A 19,421-nucleotide genomic window follows, 5' to 3' on the forward strand; every position below is an offset into this window, starting at 1 on the left:
AATAGCCTGAAATAATTTCTTTAAGTACTAACTGATTTGATATCCTTGCTGTCCGAGGAAATCTCAAAATTCTCCAACGCTACAATTCAAAAGCATCAGTTCTGCAGCACTCAGCTTTCCTTACATGTAATCCAACATCATAGCCACAGAAAAACCATACCTTTGACTATACAAGACCTTTGTCAGCAAGGTAGTATCTCTGCTTTTTAGTATGCTGTCCTGATTAGCCATAGCTCTCCCTCCAAGGAACAACTGTCTTTTAAATCCATGGCTGCAGTCATTGTCTGCAGTGATCTCTGAGCCCAAAAATACAGAATCTGACACTGTTTCCATTTCTTCTCTCTCTTATTTGCCAAGAAGGGATGGGACCAGTTGCCAAGATCGTAGTTTTTTTGATGTTAAGCTTCTAGCCAGCTTTTACACTTTCCTCTTTCACCCTCATCTAGAGGTTTCTTAATTCCTCTTTGCTTTCTGCCATCAGAGTGATATCTTCTTCATAGCTAAGATTGTTGATATTTCTCCTGGCAATCTTAATTCTTGCTTTTGATTCACCGAGCCTGGCATTTTACATGATGTACTCTGAAGATAAGTGAAATAAATATGGTGACAATATACTACCTTGCCCTACTCCTTTTTCCAGTCTTAAACAAACCAAGTGTTCCATGTCCGGTTCTAACTGTTACTTCTTGGCCTTCATATAGGTTCCTCAGGAGACAAGTAAGATGTCTGGTACTCCCATCTCTTTGAGAATTTGCCAAATTTTGCTAAAGGGCTTTAGTGTAGCTAATGAGAAATAGACCTTTTTCTGGGACTCCCTTGCTTTTTCAAGAATCCAGCAAATGTTGGCAATTTGGTCTCTAGTTCCTCTTGCCTCTTTGAAAACCAGTCTACTCCTCTGGTAATTCTTGGTTCACTCAATGCTAAGTCTAGCTAAGTCTAAGTATAACCATGTGTGTGAGAAGGCATGTAAAATGTGTGCAACTGTTTAGTAATTTGAACATTGATTGCCCTTCTTTAGGTTTGGGATATAAACTGATCTTTTCCAATCCAGTGGCCAGTATTGAGTTTTCCAAATTTGCTGGCATTCTAAGAGCAGCACATTAACAGCATCATCTTTCAGGATTTTTAAATCACTTGGCTGAAATTCCATCACCTCCACTAACCTTATTGTTAGCAGTGCTAACTAAGGTCCACTTGACTTCATTCTTCAGGAAGTCTGGCTGGATCAGTAATCACACCACTGTGGTTAAAGGATTATCAGGGATATTAAGATCTTTCTTTTATAGTTCTTTGGTGTATTCTTGCCATCTTTTCTTACTCTCTTCTGCTTCTGCTAAATCCTTTCCATTTTTGTCTTTTATCATGCCTACTTTTGCATGAAAAATTCCTTTAATGTCGCTAATTTTCTTGAAAAGATCTCATCTTTCCCCTTCTATTTTCTTCTGTTTCTCTGCATTGCTCGTTTAAGAAAACCTTATCTCTCCTTGTTATTCTCTAGAGTTCTGCATTCTGGTGGGAATAACTTTCCCTTTCTCCCTTACTTTTTCCCTTGCCTTCTTTCCTCAGCTATTTATAAAGCCTTGTCAGACAGCCATTTTGCATTCTTGTTATTTTTCTTTGACATGTTTTTATGTTGCCTCCTGTACAGTATTTCAAACTTCAGTCCATAGTTCTTCAGGCACTCTATCTACCAGTTCTAATCCCTTAAACCTATTAATCACCTCCACTTCATGTTAATGAAGGATGTTATTTAGGTAATGTCTATATGGTCTGATGGTTTTCCCTACTTTCTTCAACTTAAGTCTGAATTTTACAATAGGAACCTCATGATCTGAGCCACAGTCAGCTTATCTTAACTGACTGTATAGAACTGCTCCAGCTTTGCTACAAAGTATATAATCAATCTGATTTCTATATTGAACATCTGGTGATATAGTAGGCACATACATAATAATTTCCTAGTGCAGTAAAAACTGAATGATTGTGGGCATATCATTTAATCTCTTTCATCCTTCATTTCTTTACCAGTAAACTGTTTTTGGACTGGGCCTGCATTTTAATTCATGAAGGGAATGCCAAAGAAGGAAACCTCCTTTACCAATGCACATCAGCCCCTGCTCTGCAGATTACAATTAGAAGAGAGTCACCTGGGGCATTAAGAGCTGAAGAACATACTCTGCTCTGCCAGGATAATACAGCTAGTATGTGTCAGAGGCAGGACATGAACCGAGGTCTTCCTGGACTGAGGCCAGCTCTCTTATTTACTATACCATCCTACTTTTCTGTATAATAAAGAGCTATGGCTGTTGTAGAGAAAGCACTTTGTAAATGTTAAAAATGTCAGGAAAATGTGGGTTCATTTTCAAAGGTCACACAGCATGTCAGGACTAAACTTCCAATAAAATGCTCCTTGGCCACATGGAGCATAGTACTGCTACCCAATAGCTGTCTACCCTGTGTTAACATAGCTATACTCAGCCTAATGATTAATTTAAATGGCAACTGACTGATTAGAGATAATTAACATATCAAAAGAATTTTGTAACACTCCACTGAAAATTGCTGGGAACCAAAGAGTAAAAAAAGTACAAGTGATCATTTCTCAAAATTAAGAAAAAAAATTATTTTGATTTTTTGCTCAGATCTTAATGATATTAATTACTGTTAGCTAAATAAACCACAAGGTTGAGAAATCTAGTGGACAAAACTATTAATTTGTTGATCTTTGAGACATTTACAGGCTTTAAGCATGACGAACAGATATATGAAATAACAAGCATTTACTAAGTGCTTACTAAATGCCAGATGCTGGTAACACAAAGACAAAAAAAGACTAGTTACTGGGCTCAAGGAGTTTACAATTTATTGTGGTAGACAGGCAGCACAATGGGTAAGAGTGCTAGGCCTGGAATCAGGAAGACTCATTTTCCTGAATTCAAATCTGGCCTCAGACACTTACTAGCTATATAATCCCAGGCAAGTCACTTAACCCTATTTGCCTTGGTTTCCTCATTTGTAAAATGAGCTGGAGAAGAAAATGGCAAACAATTCCAGTATCTTTGACAAGGAAACCCCAAATGGGGCCACAAAGAGTTGGTTACATCTGAACAACAAATGTAACTGTGCTCAGTGCTGGGGATACAAAAAGAGGCAAAAACCTGCCCCAGACTTCAGAAAAACCTGGGAAGATTTACATGAACTAATGCTGAATGAAGTGAGCCAAGGGAGGAGAACATTGTACACAGTAAAAGCGACACTGTGAGACTACTAACTTTGACTGACTTAGCTCTTCACAGCAATACAACAATCTAAGACAATTCCAAAAGACTCACAATGGCAAATGCTATCTACATCCAGAAAAAGAACTATGGAGTCTGAGTGCAGATCGAAGCATACTATTTGGTCTCCTTTTTTTTTTGTTTCTTCTTTCTTGTAGTTCCCCCTTTACAATATGACTAATATGAAAATATGTTTAATATGAATGTACATGTAGAGCCTATATCAGACAGCACATCCTCTTGGGGAAGGGGAAGGAAAGGGTGGGGGGGAATTTAGAACTCAAAATTTTGTGGAAGTGAATATTGCAAACTAAAAATAAATTATTTTTTTTAAAAATAAAGTGCATTAAAGAAAAAAAAAAAGGTAGTCTCTGCCCTCAAGTAGCTTACAATATAACATTTGAGCAAATACATTCAAAGCAAGCTATACACAGGAAAAATAGGAAACAATTTACACAGCGAAAGCACTAGAATTAAGAGTGGTTGGAAAGGTTTCTAGTAAAAAAAAAATGGGATTTTAGTTGGGACTTGAAGCTAGAGAGATCAGTAGGTAGAGTAGAGAAGGAAGAATGTATGCATGGGAGACAAAGAAAATGCTGGAAGCCTAGAGATGGAGTGTCTTGTTTGTGGAAAAGTCAGAAAGCCAGTGCTACTAGACTGAAGAGTACATGCCTGGGAGCAAAGTGTGAGAGGACCAAAAAAGTAAGAAGTGGGTAGGTTATGAAGAGTTTGAATACCAAATAGGGCTTTTTGGATTTGATCCTGAAAGAGATAGGAAGCCACTGGAATTTCAGGGGAGTGATATGGTTGGACTTGCACTTTAGGAAAATTACTTTCAGGGCTGAATACAGGCTGGATTGGAGTAGGGCAAGGCTTCAGAGAGACCATCCCAGGAACAGGCTATTGTAATATACCAGCTGTGAAGTCATAAGGGTCTGAACTACAGCAGTGGTAGTATTAGAGGAGAGAAGGGGGTACATATGTGAGAGATGCTGCAGAGGTGTAATAAACAGGCCTTGACAACTGATTAGATATAGGGATTGAGAGACAGTGAGGAGTTAAGGATAACTCCTAAGCTGTAAGCCTGATATCTTTCACAGTTATGGGTGGGAGATGCATTCTTAAACAAGGAAGAGAAAGCAATTACAAAAGATAAAATACATAACTGGTCATGTGAAACAAAAAAGCCTCTTTCCAAACAAAATTAATACTCCTAAGATAAGAAAGGAATGCTAATGGGAAAAAAAATCTTTTTATCAAGTTTCTCTGTTGAAAGTTTGGTATCTAAGCTTATACACAAACACATACATACACATACGCATACACACCCACACACACACACACATACACACACATGAAAGATGTGAAAAGATAAAAAAGAGGGGCAGTGGGAAAATGACAGGCAAACTGGTATATTGTTGGTGGAGTTGTGAATCAGTACAACCATTCTGGAAAGCAACTTAGAAAAGAATTAGAACTATGAAGTCTGAATGCAGATCTATGGAGTCTGAACGCAGATCTGAATGAAGATCAAAGCATACTATTTTCACTTTTTTGTTGTTGTGGCTCTTATCTTTTGTTATTTCTTTCAAAATATGACTAATGTGGAAATAAGTTTAACAGATTGCACATGTATATCCTGTATCAGATTGCTTCCTGTATTGAGGAGTAAGGGAGAAAATTCTGCAATTCAAAATCTTATAAAATATGAATGTTGAAAACTATCTTTACATGTAATTGGAAAAAATAAAATACTATTTACTTAAAAAAAGAAAAAGAAATTGTGGTACACAAGTATAAGGTAATTATTGTGCTATAAGAAAATGACTGGTGAATACAGAGAAGAATGGAATGATCTACATGAATTAATATAAAGAAAGTAAAGCCAAGAAAACAATACATACAATGACAATAATAGAAATGGAAACCACGAAAAAAAAATCAAAGGTGAATGCCACAAAAAGCACAAAGAACAAGCATGACTCCAAAGAGAAATGATAAAATACTCTATTCTTTTGCTGAGGTGGGAGATCTACAAATGTGATATACTGTACAGATATGCTGATTTTTTTCTCTTTTTATTTATCTTTAAAAAATATTTTATATTATATGGGATGGCTCTCTGGAAGTAGGAGGGAGGAAGAATGAGAATAACCTGTTGAATTTGCTATATACCTGAAGAAGCAAGCTGTATACAGTGCAAGTTCATGGCTGAATGTACAATCTTCTTTTTATATTCTACTTTACATACAAGAATGCTCATCTTATTTTATATTTATCAAATTAAAGACTTTTTTTGAAAAAATGAATGCCATTAACAAACAGTATCTTCACTGATATGAACCTCAATATGGAAGGCATACTAAAATCTGCGGGGCACTACAATGCGCAGGCCATCTGAAAGGAAATGGAAAAAATTTCACTATATAAAAACAGATATTATAATGGGAAATTCATTAACATGATAACATACGTATACACACATACAAGCATACCCACAAATTTATCTCAACATAATGCTAGAGCATCTCAAAATTTTAGATAAAACTTTTGATAAAGTATATTAGAAGTAATCTATTGTTCTTTGATTTTAATGAAATAGTTTCCTTCTGAGTCACAACAACATCAACGTGGAAAATATATGCTGTTCTAAAAGAAATTATGAATATAATAACTGCCTTCTATATTTTATTTTTAAATAGTTTTTATTATAGCCAAATCTACCATATCAACACATCATCACCGGGGATACAAAGGCAAATATGCCTTGACGGAGCTTTCATACTTTTGATGGTACATAAAGTGTAACTAAGTAAATACAAAACACATACAAAAGAAGTTTCAAAAGGAAGAGAATGCTAATAATTAGAAGGATTAGAAAAAGCTTCATGTAGAGGCTGACATTGGATCTGTGTCAAAGGAAACCAGGGACACTAAAAGCTGAGGTGAAAAGAGGGTTAATATGAGAGACCCCTGTGCATAGATATGGAGGGAGGAAATGGATTGTGACGTATATACATATATATGCAGCTAGCAGGCTTGTAAAATTATATGAGAGGCTTCCTCCTCCCCATTTGCAGAGGTAAAAGGTCATAGATTTGGAAGAAAGCATATAACATCAGACTTGTTGGTTAGTTTTGATAAGCTTTTTTCTCTTCTTTTTATTCCTTATGAAGGGAAATAGCTCTCTAGGACAAGAATGGGATATATTGGGCAATGCAGGTGATAAAAACTAAAAAACATCAATAAAATTTTTTTTAAAGAATCATATATGCTTTACTGAATTCAAACACATATGTTAAAAGTTCTACTGTAAAGCACAGTGGGAGGCACAAGAAATAAAAAAGATGAAAGATGTCAACATGATACTTCTTGCCCTTTGGTACTCACACTGTAATGGTGGGGAGGTATGGAAAATAAAAATAAGTATAATAAAAGGCAAAATGTCAGTCAGCCAATTAATATTTATTAAGCATCTCCTAAGTGACAGGTATCATACAAAGCATGCTAAGTGAAATGCAAAGAAAGAATTTGCTCTCAAGAAGCCCACAGCTGAATGGGGGAGGTAACATGCAAACAACCACACACAAACAAGGTCCATACAAGATAAATTTGAGGTTGTCTAAGAGTGAAGGTAAAATTAAAAAGAACTGGAAAAGGCTTCCCTAAGTGGGTGGGTTGTTCAACTAGAGATGGAAGGGGATTCAATGGGATAGATTATGAAGAAATGGCACCAAAAGTGGGCCTTGAAGGGAAAGGAGAGGTTTCCAAAGGCAGAGATATGGAAGAAATTTGTTTCAGGTATAGAGGGACTAGCTTGAACAAACAGATAAAGAGGGGGGAAAAGATCAGGAGAAAGTCAGTGACAGATACTGGAACATTCCCACTTTGGGAGGTTATAGGGGAAGCATGAACCAATCAAAGAGAAGGACACCTGGGAAGAGAATTAGAAGGGATAAGCAGAAGAATCAGAAGAAAGTAACAAGAGGAAAGAAATACAAAACAAGATGAAATGCTATAGAAAGTTCCAAGGAAGAAAAGGACTGAGAAAAAGAAATCAGATTTGGAAAGTAAGAAGGTATTGCAAATTTTGTAGAAAGCAGTTCCAAGAAAGTATGTGTATATATTTGCTCAATTAAAAGATGTAATAAAAGAATTGTTATATGAGGACCTAAGAAATTACGTGATATTAATGAGTAATAACTGGCTCATTTATGTAAAGCAGAACATAAAAAAAAGAATTGCATACGCAGCCATGAACCTGCACTGTGCACAGCCTGTGTCTCTCCAAGTATACAGCAAATTCAACATGTTATTTTCCTTTTATATATCATCATAATTTCCTTCCTCTGACTCCCAGAAAGCATTCCCATAAACCATATTCTAACCAGAAGTCAAACTAGAAAGGGGCAAAGGAGTCAGCAAGTAATGAGACACTGAAAACAGTAAGTATAGACTACACTCCAAAGAACATTAAGTAGGTTCTAAGGCTTTTCAATTCTGAAGTCAAAATGGGTCAATTATTAGTCTTTATATGGAATAATTTCTTAGATCCCCATTTAACAGTTCTACTACTGCATCTTTTGATTAATCAAATAATAATGACAAAATAACAATACTTAATGAATATATGGATTCCTGAAACCTTTACAAGAAAGGCAGTTAGATAGTACAGTGGATAGCAAACTGGAGTTAGGAAGACCTGAGTTCAAGTCCTGCCTAAGACAGTTACAGGGTGTGGGACCTTGGGGAAAGCACTTAACCGTTCTCAGATTCAGTTTCCTCATCTGTAAAAGAAAAATAATATCTTTTTCAAAGGGTTGTTGTGAGGGTCAAATGAAATTATTTGTAAAGCACTTTGCAAACTTGAACATGTTATTAAAAGTTAGCTATAACAATAATAATGATTATTATAATTACCAATTCCATCCTTACCCCCTCAGATCTGAAGTCCACAGGTTCTATGGAAGCCAAGCACTGAAGTAAAAAAATAAAAATCAAAGGAAAGAGTTTTAAGGACATATGAGACCTGAGCATATTTTTATGAAGAAGCCAGTGGGAACTTTACTATGCCTCTCGAGGGTATTACAATCATTCCAGCCACCAAGTTAAAAAAAAAAAAACCAACTCAGTGCCCACTCCTCAACACCTCACTTTCCTTCACCCCGTATTTCCAAAGAATTGCCAAATCTAATTACTCATTCCTCCACAACATCTCTAGCATATAACTTCTTATCTCCGCTAGCAAAGCTTAATTCAGATCCTCAATACCTCTTGCCTGGACTACTGCCAATAGCCTTCTGTTTGGCATTCATGAAAGACTCTCCCTTTTCCAATCCAATTTCCAACACAGCCGCCAAAGTGCTTTTCCTAAAGTACAGGTCTGTCCACGTCAAAACACTAACTCAATAAAATGTCAGTAGCTCCATCACTTTAGGATAAAATACAAATATTTATTTGGCATTTAAAGCTTTTCATAACCTGTATCACCTAGTACTCTTCAATCCTTTCCAGCCTTATCACATATATATTCTATGAAATCAGTCAAAACTGGCCTTGCTGTTCTTTACATGTGACATTCCATTTCCCATCTCTGTCTTTGCACTGGTGGTTTCTATGCCAAAAATGCTCCTCCTCTTGGAATCTTTGTTTTCCTTCAAGATTTAGCTCAAGTACCACCTTCTTCAAGAGGCCTTTCTTGGTCAGTACAAGCTGCTAGTACTTTTTCCCTCAAAGTTACCTGGCATCTGCTTTGTACGTGCTTTCATATATATACATATATGTGTGTGTGTGTGTGTGTGTATGTATATATATATATATATATATGTATATATCTGCATCATGCATATTATACCTAGGGTCTGTTTACCCCATTATAATGTTAGATCAGACCTCAAACTATGATACAATGAAGTAATCATCAAAACAATTCGGTGGCTGAGAAACAAAAGGCGATCAGTGTAACAGATAAGGAACACAATACACAGAGGCAAACAAGCACAGTACCCTAGTCCTTCATAAATCTAAAGATTCCAGGTACTAGGGCAAGAATTCACTATTCAACAAAATTTACTGATAAAACTGGAAAGCAGTCTGGCAGAAACCAGGTATAAGACCAACATCTCACATGGCATAGAAACCTAAGGTCCAAATGGATACATGATTTAGTCATAAAGGGTATAGGAAGGTCTTAGACACAAAGACATAAACTAGAAGAACAAGGAAGATATTAGGTGTCAGATCTATGATAGGAGAAGAAGAGTTCATGACCAAACCAGGGAAAGAGAAGAACATAGGAGGATTAAAACGGACAATTTTGATTGCATAGAATTTAAAAGTTTTTGCAAAACTAAACTAATGCAGTTATATTTATAAATGAGAAAAAAATTTTCAGCAAATATTTCTCAAACAAAAGTCTCATTTCCAAAATAAAAGCCATTTCTCAATTGATAAATGGACAAAAGATAAGAATTGGCAGTTTTCCAAGGGAAAAAAATCCAATCTGTCAACAGTCATTTGATAAAAATGTTCTAAATCGCTAAAATTAGAAAAATGAAAATTAAAATAACTCTAAAGCACAATCTCACAATGATCAGATTGGAAAAGTTGAAAGTAAGAGGAAAATAACAAATGCTGAAGAGGTTGTGGGAAACCAGGTACGTTAATGAGATAATATTTGTTAAAATGCTTATTACAGGGGCAGCTAGGTGGCGCAGTGAGCAGAGCACAAACCCCGGAGTCAGGAGTACCCAAGTTCAAATCCGGCCTCAGACACTTGACACACTTACTAAACTGTGTGACCTTGGGCAAGTCACTTAACCCCAATTGCCCTGCCTTCCCCCCTGCAAAAAAAAAAATGCATATCACAGTGCCTGACACTTAGGCACTTAATAAATGCTTGTTCCCTTCCCCATCCCCTTAATGTACCGTTGGTGGAACTGTGATTTGGTTCAGCCATTCTGGAATATAATTTGGAACTATGCCCAAAAAGCTATTAAACCATACATACCCTTTGACAAATCAATACTACTACATCTATACCCCAAAGAGATCTAAGAAAGCAGGAAAGGACCCACATGTATAAACATATTTATAGCAGTTCTTTTGGCAGTGGCAAAGAAGTTGAAACTGAGGGGTGCCCATCAATTAGGGAATAGCTAAACAAGTTACGCCATATGAATGTAATGTGTTGTAATGTTGTGTTGTAAGAAATGATGAAAGGGATGAAACTCTGATTCACTTCATTAATCTTTACAAAAGAGCCTGAGGAGACTTATATGAACTGATACAGAGTAAAGTGAGCAGAACCAAGAAAATAATTGATACAATAACAACAATATTTTAAAGAAAATCAACTTTGAAAGACTTAGGAACTCTGAACAACACAATGACCAACCATGACTACACAGAACTTATGATTAAACAAGGCAACCCATATCCTGAGAGAGAGGTCATGGACTCAGTACAGATTGAAATATAGAGACATACATACATATGTATATGTGTATTTAATATGGCCAATTCAAGAATGTGCTCTGCCTGACTACATATATTTGTAACGAAGGTTTGTTTTTCTTGTTTCCTCAACTAGAGGGGAAGCAGGTGAGAAGATAGATCTTCATTTGAAAATAAAATAAAATTTAATTAAAAAAGAAAGCTTATCTGAGTTATTGATTGTCTATGGTCACAGGGCTCGTAAAGCCTGCATCTGAACTTGTACCATCTGATTCGAAGTGCAAAATCCTTCGAATTTGTGATTATAAGGATATGGCAACCACTGGCAACTAAGGATGATTACAGAGAGTAGAGTGGTAAGTAGCACTTTCAGAGTCCAAGGTAACTGCTACCTGGGACATGGAGGACAAAATGGGGAAAGTAGCAAAAAATGTACCTTCAAATCCACTTTGTAATAATATCATCAAGCCAAATTTCAGGTGAGTGAGAGAATGAAATGCTTCCTAGAGTAGCTTAGAGGATAGAATCTCAAAAGTGAGAAGGGATCTCTGAAGTCACCCATCTAAAGTCTGCCTCATGTGCTTTAGGGTCCCACCCTTTTTCTACTCCAGCAATTCATTTCAGTAAACACTTGAGTACCTATATACTAGGTACTAAGCCAGATACTGGGTACACAAAAACAAAAATTGAACACAGTCTCTACTCTCCAGGAATTACTACTGAAAATATAATCTGTACAAAGAAAAGCAAATACAACATATACACAAAGAAAAACTTTTTCATTTCAAGAAGAAAAAAACACTGACAACTGGAAAGGAACAGGAAAAACATCAGGTAGAAGGTAATCCTGAACAGCTCTCTGATGGAAGCTAGTGATTCCTAGAGTCCTTGGATCAATTGAAGAGGTATATGAACTTGGATGGAAAAAAATTACAACTTTATTTTCTCTAACCTTTGGTTTCCTTAATAATCCTATGTATTTTATGCATTTCAAAACATTATTTTGAGATAGAGTCTGTAGGCTTCATCAGACTGCCAAAGAAGTCCGGGGCATGAAAAGGTTAAGAGCCCTGATCTTAAAGGAAATTGAGGAAGCAAAGTATCAGGCACATAGGGAACAACTATGCAAAGAAGGAACACAGTAAAGTCTCTAGAATACTATCCTCCTTCAAACAGCTCCTGGAAGGAAGGCCATCTCGAGTAGTCCAGATCTATATCTTGCCACTGGACCCAGATGGCTCCAGAAAAGAAAGTGAGTCTGGTGACTTTGCACAGCCCTCCCTCACTTAAATCCAATTCATTTACATGTCATCACCTCCCTAATGTCATGGTCCTTTTCCAGAATGAAGGAGAAACAACAACCTCTGTAAGTAGTAGTAGGAACTACCCCACTGGGGACCCAATTGGAACTGGCCAGTTAGCCAACACAGCTCATTGCTTCTTTCCTTTCTTTCTTTCCTTCCTTTCCCTTCCCTTTGCCCACAATTGGAAGGAATCACAGGTGAAAGGAAGAGAACCAGTGGTAACAGAGCCACCTTAAAAAAGAGATTAAGGTAAAGTAACTAAAGGAACATAGTACTGTGTTTACAACAGAAAGGGGAAAGGGGGAGTGAAACAATATTAGAGACAGATGGAGAAAATATAAATCTAATTCTTATAACTTTAAATGTGAATGGATTAAGCAATCCAATAAAGTGAATAAGAGTGACACATTTGGTAAGAAAACAAAACTACAATCTGTGGCTGACAAGAAACATTTAAAAAAATAAAGATATTTGCAAAATAAAACTGAGGAGATGGAAAAAAATTTACTAGGAATGAAATGAATCAAAAAAAAATCAGGGGTTGCAATCATTCTGACAAAGCAAAAATATACCTCAAAAAATAAAAAGGAAATTATATTATGCTGTAAGCAACCACAGACAACAAATCAATATTGGTAATAAACTTATACATTCCAAACACCTTAACATGCAAATTCACAAAGGAAACATTATCCAAGCTAAAAGAAGGCACAGCTAGTAACACAAAAGTGACAGGAGACTTAAATATTCCTCTCTTACTTTTTGGAAAAGTCGAACAGAAAAAAATACATAAAAGGAAAAATATGGAACTGAACAAATGTCTGGAGAAGCTGGAGCTAAAAAAACTTACATGTAACAATAAAAATGGTAAGTCTATAGCAAACTGATTAAAAAGAGAACAGACAATAAAATCAATAAAACAGCAAATAAGCAAAGTGAAATCCAAACAAAACCAAAAGGAATAGAAGAGAATAATCAGAACTTATTGTACATAGTTATATGCTAAAGAAACTGAGAATACAAAAGAAATACAAAAATAAAATTCCCAAACTATCAGAAGACCAGATAGAGAGTTTAAATAACCAGATCTCAGAAAAGGAAAAAGATCTAGCTATAAAGGAAATACCAAAATATAAAACTCCTGGTCCTGATGGATTTACAGGAGAATTCTATCAACTTTATAAAGAACTGTTAGTTCCGATACTTCATAAATTATTCTGAAAAACAAAGAAAGAAAGCACTCTACCAGAACCCTTTTATGAGACATAGTCCTAATACTTAACCCAGGGAATAAAAAGATAGAGAAATAAAAGTGTAGGACAAAATAATTAATTAGCATTTACTCAAAAATTTTAATCAAAAACTGTTGAACGACTACAGTGATTTATCTAAGAAATCATTCATTATGACCAAGTAAGATTTATATACCAGGGATACAAGGATGGTTCAACAGTAGGAAAACATCAACATAATTAAGCATATTGAAAACCAAAGCTACAAATTATGAACATATACCACTGTACCAATACATAGGTACATTATCAAATTTATACAAAATATAGAAAATTTTAGACGATAAGATAAAGATGATCATAGAGTCAATACGGAACTACTGAGATTTAATGAGTAGGAAAGGGATATGGTCAGCTCTGTGCACACCAATTATGGCAATGAGAAAGATACTTACGGAAAAAAGAAGAGAAGGCTGGGAAAATACTGCATAAGGCAGAGGAGTCAAGGGAAGGCTATTTTTTAGGACTGGTGAAACCCGCACATTTTTGCATGCCAATTGGGCTGAGGCAGGAAAGGGGAAGAGACTGAAGATATGATACCAGATCAAAGGATGAAGAAACTTGTTTTCTTTGGCTCCCCAGAAGAGAATCAGAAGTAATAGGTAGAAGTTGCAGAGAGGCAAGTTTATGATGTATTTTTTTTAAACTCCCTAATAAAAACTAGAAAATAGAACGGATTGTCTTGGGAAAGAGTGGGCTTTCCCCTCACTAAAATAACTTCAAGCAAAGGCTATTCATTGACGATGTTGTAAAGGGGATTATTGATCAGGTACAGGTTGGACAAAATGGCCTCTGAGGTCTTTTCCAACTCAGATTCTGTGTTATTTCTAATTTATTATGTTTTCCTTTAATTAAACAATACATATACTAGAGGTTCAAAACTCATTCAACCAACATTTAGAAAGTAACAAACCATTTAATGCACTGAGAGTAGAAAAATAAACATATAGTCTCTGCTTAAAAATAGTTATAGTTTTCCAATAAGTTTATAACCTAGTAAACGAAAAAAGATAAGGATTAGAAGTTATATGGAAAATCTATTCTTGCTATTTGGGATAGCTCTCACAATTTCTACTATACAAAAAATTCAACCAACTGATCATTAGCAAAGTCAATATATGCTCTTAGACCAGATGGCCTACAACATTCTGCAATTTCTAGACTCCAGAAGTTTTATTTTATGTTTATTCATTATATTCTCACAGAGCTATCTCCATAAACAACCTTGATTTTTAGGAATGTGGCATGGAAAACTTCAACAAAGAAAGCTGGTCTACAAAATTATTAATGAGAAACATGTTCCTTTGAAGGCTATATTCATCAATGTCTTACAGGTTAAGTAAATAAGTCTCAGAAAAAAATGGTTCTTACTAATGTAAACATGTACTGCATATCAAAAAACCATTTAAGTAACCAATAGCAACTAGCGGTGGCATGAGTTTGATATCTAAACCTAGAAGTAAAATTCAGCAAAATGGCTTCCTTCCCACTCACCCACTCAACAAATATTCTGGAAACGTTCCTTAAGAGAATTTCTTGATGAGGGAAAGAAGAGCCATTGCCAGCCACTGAGGCCCAACATTCTCAGCTTCGCCCTGGCCAGGCAGTCGTAAAGCATCCAGCAGCTGCTGCAGGTCAGGAAGTTTGCCACAAAATATTCTGAAGTCCACAAAAGGGAGAGCTGGGGACAGAAGGAGGCAAAACAAGGCCAATCTGAGCATTGACTACAGTCAATATTCTCATTTCATGTTAACTCATTTAATGAATCCAGCTTTTCTGGCCACTTAATTGGTAAGCAATAGAATGCCATATGCTTGCCTAGATGGTCTTAGAGCAGAAGAAAATTCCTTTTAAAAAGGAGTTAAATATTTTATGCAGTTCTATGTAGCTTTTCAAGGACCTTGTTATTGTAAGCAGTAAAGAAGGACTGAGAAGTAATAAGCATCCTTAAAAGTTGCATCTAGACAGCGGTTTGCATAATGTTGATATAACACTTTCAAATGCTTTGAGTTTATCTTAATAGAATAGAATCAAGAAATAGAACTCTGGTGCTTGTGAATACCATGTTACCTTTGACAGATACATTGATGGCTACTTAAAAACAACAACAACAACTACTACTACTACTACTACCACTACTACCACTACTACCACTACTACCACTACTACCACTACTACCACTACTACTACTACTACACCTACACCACACCCACACCCACACACCCACGGATGTCTTTTCATATATTCCTGCTTGGGAAGTAGCTGTATGAGGGCACAAGAAAGAAATGTTATGTTAAATTTAGTAAGTAGATAAGAATGATACCATTTATGCAAGTTATGTTAACAATTTATACAAATATGGACGAAGTCGCTTTACAAACATTACTTTTTATTATGCTTCAGAAACAATGAAATATTAAAGATACTACTATTATAGATCACTCCCATTCCAGTATTCTTTGGTCCAATCAGAACTGCTTTCTCACTATTTATTTCTCACAGACAACACTTTATCTCACATTTCTGACCCTTTGAACTGACTGGCCCCTACATCTGGTTCTCACTCATCACCTCTGATCCTTAGAATCCCTCATTTTTTTTCAACTCAGCTCAAACACCATTTTTCCTGAAGCCTTCACTGATCCCCTCCCCTGCCAAAAAATTACTTTGTATTTATTTTATATATACTCTGTCTTCCCATTTAGAAAATAATCTTCTTGGGGATAAGAGTTATAGCATTTTTGTTTTAGCACTCACCCTGCCTAGCACAGTGCCTGGAAAATAGTAGGCACTCATTGCTTGCTGATTACTTGCTTGAAATCACTATTATGTTTCCAAATTTATCCTCATATTTCTTTGCCTACATTTTCTCTTCTAGACTACCACATCAAAGCAATCTAATAAGGAGAACATAAGTACTACAAATTTAGAGCTAGAAGGGACTTTATAGGATACAGAATGCAACCCATTCTTTTTATTGATGAGAAAAATTTCACATTAAAAGGCTTGTCAAGGGTCAGTCAGGTCTTCCTAACTCAAAGCCTACTGTTCTATCAAGTTATTTTACTAAGTTAGAAAATGTACCTGACCACAAACTATGTGAGCCATTAATCTTCTTAGCATTATTATCTAATTATTTACAAAATTATGTATTCATTACAAGTAATGCATATGTAAGCATGCATTAAGCAAGTAAAAAACAAAACACCTCTGAAATGCAACCCAAAGTAACATTCTTCTCTAAGTTTAAAGGCACACTATAAAAAGCCAAGAAAATGCAATTCTAAGAATAAAAAATCTAGTTCATTTCAGTCAAAATGTGTCCAATATTTTGTCAATTTTTTATTGTTGTAACCTGCCATCTTAACACTTACAGAAATTTCTGCAAATAGATACTTAAAGCTGTTTACCAACAGCTTCCAACACTCATAATCACCCACCCAGTTTCCAAAATATCCTAGAAATAATTATTCATCATATAAAGTGTGTGCCTAAAGGAGTATATTGTTTTGGTGGTATATAATATAATGACAATGTTTTCTCTGGAATGCCTGTTTCATGTTTGATAGGTAACCAACTTTACTTTATCCTAAATCTGTTTCTTTCCTACTGCTTTAATCTTCTAGTAATCAATGAAACCTAGCTCCTCCAATGACACAGTAGTCTTGCCACCCTGACCCATATTGACTTGACTTTCACTCATTCCCCTCAGCTCAAGGACTGAGGGGAGAGAACTGGAATATTCCTCGCTCCCCAGTGATACCTTCAGGTTCTCTCTGTACCTCCCATCATTCAGTAACCTCTCCTCCTTTGAGGTCCAGGCTTTTCATATATATCACCCAAAAAAATCCTGGTAGTAGTAGTCTACAGACCTCCAAGTCATTTCCCTTCTTTCCTTAAGGGGTTTATTAGTACATGGCTCCTAATTTTTTCTCTCCTCCCCAACTCTTGTACTTATTCTAGAGGACTTCAACATATATACTGACTCTTTTTCAAACACTCTAACCACTCAGTTCTTCCACTTATTCACCTCCTATGATGACCTACTCCTCCACCCCACCTCAGTCAACACATAAAAATAGTCATACCCTTGATCTTGCTATGACTCACAAATGCACTACCTCCAAGTTCAAGAATTCTAAGGCTTCCCATCTCTCCTTTTGCCTTCTCCAACCAAACCCTACTCTTCATCCATATAGTGATCTCCAATCTCTTGACTCCTAAGTTCTCCCCCAGACTTTCTCCTGCACTAACTACGCTGTCCTCCTTTCCCTATCTTGACCATTTGGTAAACCAGTTCAATTCTATGATGTCTTCTTTCCTTGAGTCACTGGCTCGCTTATCATATCACTGATTGTGTCCTGGCAAGCCTCAGCCTTGAATCACTACCATCACCCATCACCTATGCTCCTACACATTTGTTGGTGAATGCAGATGGAGAAAATCAAGCAATGTTCTGACTGGGTCCACTACAAATTTATGTTACACAACCTCAACTGGGACCTTCACTGCTACTAGGTAATCCTTCTATATTTCCCTTATCAACTCATTATCCCACTCTTAACAGCAGTTCTTCCACATTTTTTCACCCCTCCTCAAATCTCCCATGGCTCCCCTTTGCCCCACTTTCTCAGCATTGAACTTTGCCTCATATTTTACAGAGAAACTTGGGTCTTTGCTGGGAAGTCCTTCTTTTCTCTTCTTCCCCATCTTATATCACTCATATGCCTTCTGCCACTATCTCCTTCACTCATTTCACATGATGAGGTAGCCTGTGATCCCCACTCTTATCACTCACTTATCTTCAATCTCTCCTTGTCTCCTGGCTCCTCCCCTACTTCCTACATACATGCTCCATCTCTCTCTCAATCTCAAAAAAACCCTCACTTGATTCTTCCATATCTGATGCCTATCATCCTATATCTTGTCGGCCCTTCCTAGCTAAACTCCTTGAAAAGGCTTTCTACAATAAGCACTTCTACCCTCTCCTCTCACTCATTTCATACCCTCACCATTCCACTAAAACTTCTCTCTCCAAAGTTACCACTAATCTCTTAGTTGCCAAATCCAATGGTCTTCTCTGAGTCCTCATTCTTTGACCTCTCTGAAGCCTTTGACACTCTGTTTACCCTTTTCTCCTTGATATTATATTCTTTTTAAGCTCTACAGATACTACTCTCTCCTACTTCTCCTTCTACCTATCAGAATACTCCTTCTCATTCTTCTTTGCTGTATCCTCAGCCAGGGTCATGCCCTCGGACTGTACATGTCCAACAGGGTTTTGTCCTGGACCTCTTTTCTTTCTGTATTACTTCACCTGATGATCTCATCAGTTCCCATGAATTTAATTACTATTTCTAAGCTGATGATTCTCAAATCTGCCTATCTAGCCCTATCCTCCCTGCTGACCTCCAATCTCACATCTCCTACTAAAACATCTCAAATTGAATGTCTAAATTCAAAATATCCAAAACAAAACTCATCATTTTTCCCCTATAGGTTCCCAAAGTGGGCAATACCGCCCCCCTGGGCAGGGGGTGGGGGGCCGTGCTGGAAGGATCCAAGGAGCAGTAGTACCCTGTGGTACAACTGGGAGGCATGGACTAAAAATAAGGGTTAACCTAACCTATCCCCAGGGGGACACTGAGTAATTTTTTTGAAAAGGGGGCAGTAGGCTAAATAAGTTTGGGAACCTCTGCTAAACCATTCCCTCTTCCTAACTTCCCTATTACTGTTAGGGGTACAACCATCCTCCCAGTCCCTCAGGTTTGCAACCTAGGTGTCAGTGTCAACTCCTTACCATCTCACATTCACTCTATTCAGAGCTTACTGATTTCACCTTTACAATATCTCTCAAATACACCCCCTTTTCTCCTCTGACATCAATGACCCCTTTACTCAAATCTACTTCATTGAAATTCCTATAATGATTATATAAGTACTAAAATGTTACTTTACTCAAATCTACATAGAAATTTCTATAATGATTATATAAATACTAAAATATTACTAAGCCATCCTCAAAAAAGTTCCAAATATACAGAGATTTTTAAAAGATTTCTAAAACAAAATCATGGTAGTTCTAAAACCTA

At 36.5% G+C, this 19,421-nt stretch overlaps 1 protein-coding gene across 4 annotated transcripts in view; it reads right to left on the bottom strand.

Annotated features, from left to right (window-relative positions):
* The window catches only part of CSNK1G1 (casein kinase 1 gamma 1), a 261,324-nt gene that overhangs the window by 174,661 nt on the left and 67,242 nt on the right, over nt 1-19,421 (bottom strand). The window contains exon 1 of one of the 4 annotated variants that reach the window (XM_036734508.1): nt 14,824-14,885. The exons of the other annotated variants lie outside the window; for them this stretch is intronic. The gene's annotated coding sequence lies outside the window, so the exon portion shown is untranslated. Of the gene's footprint in view, nt 1-14,823; nt 14,886-19,421 lie in introns of those variants that run through there. 4 annotated transcript variants of the gene reach the window in all.

This window comes from Trichosurus vulpecula, chromosome 8 (assembly GCF_011100635.1).
Source record: "Trichosurus vulpecula isolate mTriVul1 chromosome 8, mTriVul1.pri, whole genome shotgun sequence".
Lineage (NCBI taxonomy): Eukaryota > Metazoa > Chordata > Mammalia > Diprotodontia > Phalangeridae > Trichosurus > Trichosurus vulpecula.